Source organism: Lampris incognitus, chromosome 3, assembly GCF_029633865.1.
Source record: "Lampris incognitus isolate fLamInc1 chromosome 3, fLamInc1.hap2, whole genome shotgun sequence".
Classification (NCBI taxonomy): Eukaryota; Metazoa; Chordata; class Actinopteri; order Lampriformes; family Lampridae; genus Lampris; species Lampris incognitus.
Genome location: NC_079213.1, coordinates 36,162,805 through 36,171,225, shown reverse-complemented (window position 1 = coordinate 36,171,225; position 8,421 = coordinate 36,162,805). Strand labels below are relative to the sequence as shown.

General features: G+C 40.6%; 1 pseudogene; it reads left to right on the top strand.

The window, feature by feature from the left end:
• The first annotated feature begins 5,230 nt into the window (after positions 1 to 5,230).
• On the top strand, positions 5,231 to 8,027 carry LOC130109736 (uncharacterized; annotated as a pseudogene).
• Positions 8,028 to 8,421: the final 394 nt, after the last annotated feature.

Sequence of the window (8,421 nt, the reverse complement as noted above, 5' to 3'; positions counted from 1 at the left end):
GTTTTCCAAAAAATGTCCTTGATTTTGAAATGTCCACAGCTTGTGTGCCTCAACAAGACCCAGGCCCTCATCCACTTGCTATTTTTTCCAAATAGCTCCTTTAATCTCGCTGAGAGACCACTCCCACGTCCAGCTGATTTATATAGCTTCATAATACTAATGACACTGTCACTGTCATGTTCCAACTGAAGGCTTTCAGCTAAAGATTCCCTGATGTAGATTTGAGGAAGAAATCGTGATGCAAAGTCTTGAAAAAGTTTAGAAACCCTGTTGAATACACCGAGCATTGACATGTCAGCATGTAGTGTCAACTGAATAACATATGCCAGCAATTCTGTCGGCAGGTTGGGCATGTCACAATTTCCATCATCATATAGAAGGGCATCATCATGGGGTATATCCAGGGGATCATGATGGTGTTCATCCAGAGCACAGTCATCTGGTTCATCCGTGAAATGCTGATGGTTTTCAACAAACGTAGCATCATGGCATTCATTCAGGGCATCATCATGGAGAACATCTGGTTCATCATCTTCTTGGTTTGATCCATTCTCATATCTTTGACATGTCCTTTCCCTCTCAGCTTCCACAATATTCTCAATGAATGAAGACACTGACCCCTCCAGACTGAGATAATGTGCTCCGTGCTCCTCTGCAATATGTCCAAGGACCAGCAATGGCAAGCTTTCTGAGTATGTGTTAGACTGAGATAGTATAATAGAAGAGGCATCTGTTCCCAGTGTGGAGATAATGAGAAATTGGACATTGAAAATCTCAGCTGCCCTTTGTAGTGTGATGTGATCTCCGTAGGTCCCAAATTGTGACATGCTATCCAAGTATACATCCAAGTCATTTCCATCAACATAGTGAGACAAAGGTGTTCCATTTACGGTAAATGGATTAGACCTGAGATCTTGAATTATTTCATCCCTTAGGGTTGCTGCTGATCTGAATATTCCTAATGAAGCAAGCTGATCAGCTATGGCACTAAACTGGCAATTTCCATCGGGTGCTGGGTCAAACCGTACACTCACATCTAAGGAGTTATAGTCCCTCAGTCTGTCTTCATGTGTGTATGTCATCAAAAGTGGATGCAAAGTTAGAACTGACTTCGAAGATTTAGAGCGCTTTTTTTCTCGTTGCCGTGTTGTACTGGTCACATCAGAAACAAAGAACCATTTTTCTTGCACTTTAGCATCACCAGGAATCTTGAACTGAACTTTGCATTTTGAAAGCTTTATGTTACGTTTCATGATCCTACCAGGCAACACGCGATACCGTTTTGAAACTCGATGGGCACCATCTTTCACTCTCACCAAAACAGCTTCACTGACATGATAAACAGATGGAGGATTTTGTTTAGATGCATGCCGGATCATCCATTTACTGCAATGCTCAGTGGCTTTCTTTGCCATTTGTCTTTGTCTTCTTCGTTTTTCCTCAAATCTGAGCCGCTGTTTCAGGGAGGGTAAATTACTTTGTGGATCATTCGTGGATTGTTCACCAATGACACTGGATGGACAACCTGCCAGGGGATGCATCACCGTGTTACTTTTTCTCCCATAGTATACTTGAAATGGAGACATCCAACTTAAAACTTCGTTTGGGTCTTCATTTAACACTCGGGAATATGACGGCAAATGTTTAACCCAGTTAACCCCTTTCCTCTGACAATTCACAAGGTCATACATGATCTTTTTCCTCAGCACTCTGTGGGTCCTCTCTACCTTTCCTTGGCTTTGGGGATGGTACGGTGAACTCTTAATTATTCTCACTTGCATTGATTCCATCAGCCTTCGCACAGCTCCTTTAAACTCTGCCTTGATCATGCTACAAAACTTGAGGTGGGCCATGTTCAGTGTAGACATCATAAAGGTGTCTTGCAATCTCTGAGCTGTCTTTACTTTTTAATGGTTTAAGCCATGTGTATCGACTAAAGACATCAATCACAGTGAGGATGTATCGATATGTGAAATGGCCATGCTTGATCTTCCACTTTCCCATATCAAGGAGGTCAATCTGATGCCGATCCTGTACTTCTTTGGCCCTGATGGGCCTCGGAATGGATTTATTTCCAAATCTAGCCTTGTGGAGTTGGTAGCGTCTGGAGCAGTCCAGTGTTTTTTGAACCTTTCTTTCACTAATGCCAGAGTGTTGCTCATTTAGTCGCTTATTCAGCTTCCTCGCACCTGATCCCTTTGTGTCATCCAGACCTTTTTTTTACAATGCCACCAACTGCAGACTTCATAGCTACTGGCTTCCCGGCACATAGCAAGGTCTCTCCATCCTCACTCAGAGAGTAGAGATTCCTATTTCTCCACAGCCTCACCAGAGCACTTTGTTGCACTCTTGTACGTGTGTTGACAGGAACATAGAACTTTCCCTTTAGTTTCTTCACTTTGACTTCATAGACATCTTTAGTCATTGGTTGTTGTTGTCCATATCCCATGCAGACAACCCAAAGGGTACAGGCCACAATTATGCTGAACCTTGGAGCTGTCAAAAAATATTTTGTTTAATTGAATATATCACGTTGTTGTATTATGTTATAGCGGTAACTTACAGTAGTTTGCTGTTATTGGTCCCGAAATTAATCTGTAATTTCAGAAACTTTCTAAAACCAATCTAGCATCTGCTAGTTTAGCATATCATTGCTAATCAGATCATGGTTACTAACTTAAAAGTTTGGGCTTTAATCTGTTAGCATTTCATATTAGTTGCAAATCAATCAACATACATTTCTGAGAGATTCTCTGAATCTGAAATCTGATATTTGTTCATACCTTTCATCGTGTTGCCTTTCAAATATTTTCCGTCTTAAGTGGTCAGAGGGCATGGCAAAACTGAAGCCAAAGTGTTTGGATCTCCCCCTGGTGGCTGGCTTTAGTACACGCACACATGCTATCACCACTATGTTGTGAACCAAACCAAAAAATAATGTATAATGCTAGTTCAGTTAGAGAATTTTAATTTTTCCTAATTGTTATACATATTATGAATGCAGATGAAGGACAATAATTTTGATGGTTTATTAAATTAATTAAACTGCATTATTTTTTCTGTTTCATATTTGTTTTTATCTTTTGTCTGCTTTCTAATCACATAATATTTGTTTAACATAATGCAGATGTGTGTATGTCTCCTGACATTTCAGTGCACTGATAATGTTTGTGTCTGTAACACGCATTTAGTGCAGTTTTTGTCTCTGAACATTCAAACACATTCTCTATGATTATAATAAACAGTTATATTTGAATAAGTTTTGACTAATGAAACATCTTACTAGTTTGTAAAATTAATTCTTAGTTGAGTCATGCTAGATGCTTAAAATCAATGTTGTTCTGACGTTATGTTTTTTTTTTCAAATCAAGACATAAATTTTGGTGGTTTATTACATAATGCACCAAATTATTACATTTTCTTCATAAAAAATTGTAACATCCGCATTTTGTAATAACCGGTGCAATATGTAACAACTTATTACAAAATGCGGCAAACTTTATTACATATTGCGTTCAAGAATTTTATTACAAAATGCGGCAAGTTATTATGAAATGTGGCGTTATTACATAATGATGTGAAAATTTATTACATTATTACATAATGCGGCGTTATTACATAATGCGGTGCTACACAGCTGTTTCCAGCTTCCGCCTTCTTGAGCGGCGGCTTCGTGAGATCGACAACTTTTTTTTTTACTAGTTCTTTATTTTCTGCCCTAACCTCCTCATTTTGTTCTGATTTAGCTATTTTCTTTGCTTAGTTCACTTATCGTTACATTCTCTAGTTTCTTTCTTATACGAATCTTGTGTTTGGTAGGTAGCTTCTTGTTCCCAGTTTGTTACTAGCTTTGAACTTAGCCTAGCTTAGCAGTTAGCGCTATTAAATTTGCAGTCAAAGTAGCCTCGTTAAAACGATGGTTTGTGGTGACTGCTCCGTAGTTACAGATAGGTTGTCTCTACTAGAGAGACGTGTCCGTGATTTAGAGCAGCTGCTTTTGGCTAGGATTACGTTAGATGTGACGGGCACTCCAGATAGCCTTAGCCCTGGGCCTGACAGCAGACCTGCTATTGTTAGCACTAGCTCAGCTTCGTCTGCAGATGCGGCGGAGTTTGTCTCTGTTCACCGGCGTGGAAAGGCTCGAAAGAGCAAGCCATCGGTCGTGTGGCCTGGTCTGCAGTCACCTCTCCCGATTGCAAACCGGTTTTCACCACTCACCAGTCCTGTTGGTAGTCCTATCGGCCATCGTGCTTCTCCCCCTTCTGTCGACAGAGTAAAGCAACACACGCTAATGTTAGATTAGCTTCGCCAGCCTTGGTTCACTGTTTAGCCGGGGCCAGAGTCTCCGATATAGAGGATAATCTTAGGGTGCTGGCATCACGGAGGGAGAGTCAGGGAACCCAGGTACACAGCATCACTACTTTCAGCAACATTGTTATTCATGTCGGCACCAATAATGCTAGGATGAAGCAATCAGAGATCACAAAAGCCAGCCTAGTCAGAATGCTTGCGTTTGCCAGAAAGATGTGTCGGCATCGATTAATTGTCTCTGGTCCCTTACCTGTGAGGGGTAATGATGAGATGTACAGTAGGCTCACCTCAATGAACCGCTGGATGGCTCGTTACTGTAATGAGCAGGGATTCGGCTTTGTTGATAACTGGCCTTCTTTCTGGGGCCGCCCTTACCTGCTGAAAGCGGACGGCATTCACCCTACTGGGGGCGGCGCTGCTCTTTTGTCTAGCAATATAGATAGCTGTTTACGTTTAGTTTGACACTAGGGACTTATCATTCGGCCGGTTGCAGGTGATTAGAGAGCCTGCTAGGTTTAAATCTAGAGCGGATGTGGAGTCAAGTAGTTTAATTAATATGATTAGTCAGGGAATTTCTCATAGTGTAGATTATCAGTCTGATAGCTTGGTCTATAACATTGAGACTGTCTCCCTACCCTGCTGTGTTGCTCCCAAGCTCTCCTCTCCTAAATGTGTGAATCACAATAATCTAGTAATTATTCCTACTACTGGTAGTGGTGAGATGTGCAACAAAGTACCTAATAATCTACAAAACCAAACAGCTAATGTTATCAAGAATGTGACCACATATCGTCCAAAGCGTTGGTTGCCAAAACTCTCAACAAGGTGTCTAATTCCAATTAATCTTTCACCTATTGGTAGCTCTAAAGCTCTGCCTACTACTGATCACTTCCACAAGATGCTTAAATTTGGTTTCATAAATATCAGATCACTGACTATCAAAGTCTTACTAATAAATGGTCTGATTCTTGAACATAGTTTTGATATGATTGGGTTATGTGAAACATGGCTGAAACCAAATGTTTTCCTTCCCTTAAATAAAGCTTCCCCACCTGACTATAATTATGCCCATGTAGCTCGGGCAAATAAACAAGGTGGGGGTGCTGCCTTAATATATAAATCTATTTTCAATCTGACTTCTAGACTTGAATCTAAATTCCAGTCCTTTGAGTCTCTTGTTCTTGGTCTATCTCCCTCAGCCATGAATAGACTCGGCTCAGTCCAAATTGTGATACTCTATCGGCCTCCTGGCTGTTACTTGTTATTTCTTGAAGAATTTGGAGAATTTGTCTCAGTCCTTGTTAACTCACTCTGATGAGATTCTAATTCTTGGTGATTTCAATATTCATCCGAATAAGGCTGCTGATCCTCCCAAGTAAAGCCTTTCTGGCACTAGTTGATACTTTTGGGTTCACTCAGTTTGTTCAGGAGTCGACTCATGCAGTGGTAACACCCTTGATTTGGTTTTATCTAAAGGGATAGCTGTTTCTGATCTGAATGTCTTACCAACCACATCTGCTGTGTCAGATCATTTTCTCATCAACTTTGAAGCATTATTGGCCTGTCCAGTTAATGTCAGCACAGATGTAATTGCCATTCGCCATATTGGTCCGTCCACTGTTGCTGCATTTGGCCAGCAGCTGCCAGAAGTCTTGGCTCCTTTCACTGTGGTAAATGACTCTTGAAGATTTCACTAGTGACTTAAATGTGGCCCTCTCTAGTCTCCTCGATTTAGTTTCACTTCTCACTACCAGAGCTAGGCGACTAAAGAGGCCTACACCCTGGTTTAATGATGAGACACGTGCTCTTAAGCAGACCTGCAGGAGACTGGAACGTAAATGGCGAAAATCAAAATGGGAAGTTTTTTACCTATCGTGGCATGAGTGTTTATTGAAATACAAGCGTAAAACAGCGTATCTCTCTCACTTAATAAATATTAATAAACATGACCCCAGATTTCTCTTTGACACTGTATCTAAACTATTAGCTGCTCACCATTCACAGCCCATGAATTTCTAGATTTTTTCTCCAATAAGGTTGATGAGATCTTAAACAAAATTAGTTCTTCAACTCCATCTACTCCTGCAGATCCTGTCTTACTAAATTCATATCTACACAATGAGTCACCGACAGTTCCAGTTATTACAGCTTTTGAGATTATCTCTCTTGATACTTTGACTAAGTTCGTGTCAGCTTCTAAACCAACTGCTTGCCTACTTGATCCCTTACCAGCAAAACTTTTTAAAGACCTCTGGCCTTTTCTTGGACCTACAATGCTAGACATCGTTAATTTATCTCTTACTACTGGCATTGTCCCCAGCAGTTTTAAGACAGCTGTGGTTAAACCTCTACATAAAAAACCGCACCTTGATCCAGGGTCTCTTAATAACTATTGATCAGTCTCTAATCTTCCATTCTTCTCGTAAGTACTAGAGAGAGTTGTGTATCAACAACTTCCGACCCATATAAAAGAAAACCCTCTATATGAACAGTTTCAGTCGGCTTTCAGGCCCTGTAACTCCACTGAAACTGCTCTGACCAGAGTGGTAAATTATCTTTTACTGGCTATCGACTCTGATTCCACTTCTGTGCTTCTACTACTGGACCTCAGTGCAGCCTTTGACACCATTGATCACTGTATACTTTTAGATAGATTAAATTGTAATTTTGGTGTCTCTGGCTTAGTTCTCTCTTGGCTTAATTCCTACTTATCTGGAAGAACACATTGTGTCTGCTATAGTAATATTATATCAAAATTTTCTGACGTTAAATATGGTGTGCCTCAGGGCTCAGTTCTTGGCCCTCTACTTTTCTCTCGTAACATTACACCTCTTGGCCAAATTATACGCAGTTATGGAATAAATTTCCATTGCTATGCTGATGATACTCAGCTGTATGTGCCTGTAAGGACTGATGATCATACTCAAATCACTAACTTAGAGGCCTGCTTGGCTACTGTGAAAAACTGGATGTCACTTAACTTTCCGCTTTTAAATTCAGATAAAACCGATATGCTGGTCATTGGCCCTGCTAGACACAGACACCAATTTGATCAAGTAACGATAACAATCGACAACTCGGTGGTTTCACAAAGTGTGGCAGCCAAAAATCTTGGTGTTATGTTTGATCCCAGCCTTTCCTTTGATAAGCATATTAAAGAAATCACCAAGACTGCCTTTTTTCACTTATGTAACATAGCTAAAATTCGGTCTTTTCTCTCCATGGCTGACACGGAGACTGTAATACATGCATTTGTTTCATCCAGACTTGATTACTGTAATGTTCTGTTCTCAGGTCTGCCACATTCTAGTACTAAAAGTCTTCAGATGGTTCAGAATGCTGCTGCTAGAATCCTAACTAAAACTAGGAAATTTGACCATATTACACCAACTCTTGCCTCCCTTCATTGGCTTCCTATCCATGTTAGATCAGAACACAAGGTGCTTCTGCTGACTTATAAAATCCTAAATGAGCTTGCCCCATCTTACCTGTCTGATCTCCTTAAACCTTACATGCCATCTCAAGCTCTCCGTTCTCAAAATACAGGGCTCCTGTGTGTACCCAAAGTTGAAAAGAAGTCAGCTGTTGGCAGGGCCTTTTCCTATTTGGCTCCATTGTTGTGGAATAACCTGCCTGCTGCCATCAGACAATCAGAGTCTGTTGAGTCCTTTAAATCCAAACGTAAAACTCATATTTTTGCCTTAGCTTACAATTAGTTGCCTTTAAGTTGAGTGCTTCACAACCTGTACTGGATGGCGGGTTGGTTTTCTGTCTCAAGAATTTACCAACCACTGTTCTGCCGATGAGATTACGGAGTATAGATTATGACTAGTTGATGACTTAATTAATTATGACTAATGATTATTGCAAACTGTTCTCTTCTCTAACATGTCTTTTCTCTCTCTCTGAATGATGTCTTCTCCTTTCTCTTTTTCTGTGTTTGAATGGTGTCATGTGAGTCTCCCTTGTGTGCATGTGCAGTCGGTTCTCCTCCCAGGTCTCCATTGTGATGGTGGTCACCATTTGGATGCTGCCTGCCCTTCCTCTCCTCACATAAGTTTTTTTTTTAATTTTTTTTTTTTTTTACATGATGATGCTGGTTGCGTGGCT